The sequence below is a fragment of the Myotis lucifugus genome, unplaced genomic scaffold (assembly GCF_000147115.1).
Source record: "Myotis lucifugus unplaced genomic scaffold, Myoluc2.0 scaffold_82, whole genome shotgun sequence".
Lineage (NCBI taxonomy): Eukaryota > Metazoa > Chordata > Mammalia > Chiroptera > Vespertilionidae > Myotis > Myotis lucifugus.
In genome coordinates this window covers 1,485,523-1,487,685 of record NW_005871130.1, presented here as the reverse complement: position 1 = coordinate 1,487,685, position 2,163 = coordinate 1,485,523, and the positions used below count along the sequence as shown (strand labels likewise).

The 2,163-nt window shown below is 37.7% G+C and overlaps 1 pseudogene; it reads left to right on the top strand.

Annotated features, from left to right (window-relative positions):
* Positions 1–442: 442 nt before the first annotated feature.
* LOC102436567 lies at positions 443–1,168 on the top strand (annotated as a pseudogene).
* The last annotated feature ends 995 nt before the right edge of the window (positions 1,169–2,163 follow it).

Here is a 2,163-nt window from a genome sequence, read left to right as displayed (position 1 = left end):
TTCTCATCTCTGTTTCTCATGCTACTTTAAGGACTATATACATATGCACATACACACATACCTATATACATACATGTATAAATGCATGCATTCATATACACATACACACATATATGCATACACACATACATACACTGGGTGAATTCTTAAGATTTTTATCTAAGCATAAAATACAATTTTATAATTCCAAATGGTGTCAGTTCTTATAGAGTATTTTAAAGTATTTCTGATCTTCAAGAGGACAATGATGTTATCAAATTTCGATTTCTACTTTGATGTTCAAGGAAAGGATAAAGCCAATTCCATGAAATATATCAGACATAGGGAATTGACAACTTATATTTTAAGACGACTGCTCAACATTTCACTAATTTCATATTATTTCAAAAAATATGTTGAGGCTTTGCAGACGCTGCCACCTTGAATCCTCCCATGACCAACCATGGTGAACCCCACTGTGTTCTTCGACATCTCCATCGACGGCGAGCCCTTGGACCGCATCTCCTTTGAGCTGTTTGTAGACAAAGTTCCAAAGATAGCAGAAAACTTCCGTGCTCTGAGCACTGGGGAGAAAGGATTTGGTTATAAAGGTTCCTGCTTTCACAGAATTATTCCAGGATTTATGTGCCAGGGTGATGACTTCACATGCCATAATGGCACAGGCAGCAAGTCCATCTATGGCAGTGGTTCTCAACCTTGGCTGCACATTAGAATCACCTGGGAATCTTTTTAAAAACCTGATTTCTGGGCCTCATCCTCCAGAAATTCTGTTTCTTTGTTACTAATGTTGTGGCCTCACCCCATAACAAAGAAACAGAATTTCCGGAGGATGTGGCCCAGAAATCAGGATTTAAAAAAGATTCCCAGGTGATTCTAATGTGCAGCCAAGGTTGAGAACCACTGATCTATGGGGAGAAATTTGAGGATAAGAACTTCGTCCTGAAACATACAGGTCCTGGCATCTTGTCCATGGCAAATGCTGGACCCAACATAATCGTTCCCAGTTCTCATCTGCACTGGCAAGACTGAGTGGTTGGCTGGCAAGCATGTGGTCTTCCACCAGGTGACAGCCATGGAGCACTTTGGGTCCAGGAACGGCAAGACCAGCAAGAAGATCACCATTTCTGACTGTGGACAACTCTAATAAATTTGACTTGTGTTTTATCTTCACCATCAGACCATTCCTTCTGTAGCTCAAGAGAGCACCCCTTCACCCCGATTTGCTTGGAATGTTCTATAATCTTTGTGCTCTTGCCAGTTTATTCGGTTCCATAATTTCCTTACCCCTCCCAGTTTAGCTGGATTGCAGAGAGTTAAGTTTATGATTATGAAATAAAAGCTAAACAGTTGTCTGTCAAAAAAAATATGTGGAATGTTAAAAATTAGGAAAACAACATATTCAGTTTATGATTATGGGGCAGTTTCTTTCATTTTTTAATAAATATATTCTAAAATATTCCTATTTAATAAATACTATAACACAAAAGAGGTCATGGTCATGGTAATTTTCTTGAAGATATTACACCTCTCATATTAAAATAACATTATGATAAGATGAGGTGCTTTTACAAAAATGCTGTTTATAAGTCTTAGTAAATGTCAGTGAGCCTATCAATAGCAACCTTAGAGCTGAGTAAATGAATCTAAAATAAGAAAGTAAAAGGCATAATCCTAGCATCAACTGTAAATACCCTATACTTTACAGTAATTATACTGTAGGTCATGGCCGTTGAATACTTTCTGATATTCCTTTCTACAAATTAAAAATACATGTTGAAATGTGTTATTAAAAACAATAAAATAATTGCGTGTTAGTGGGAAAATATGTTAAGCACCTCTACACAAGAAGTAAACATACTTTCACCTTCATGTCAAGTAATGCATTTTATGTAGGCAAGATGTCAAAAAAATTGCAGGCGATTTTTTACATCCAAATTTTAAAAATATATTTTTATTGATTTCAGAAAGAAAGGGAGAGGGAAAGAGAGACAGAAACATCAATGATAAGAGAGAATCATTGATTGGCTGCCTCCTGCACGTCCCACACTGGGGATAGAGCCTGCAATATGGGCATGTGCCCTGACCAGGAATTGAACTATGACCTTCTGGTTCACAGGTCAATGCTCAACCACTGAGCCACACTGGCCAGACCACATCCTCATT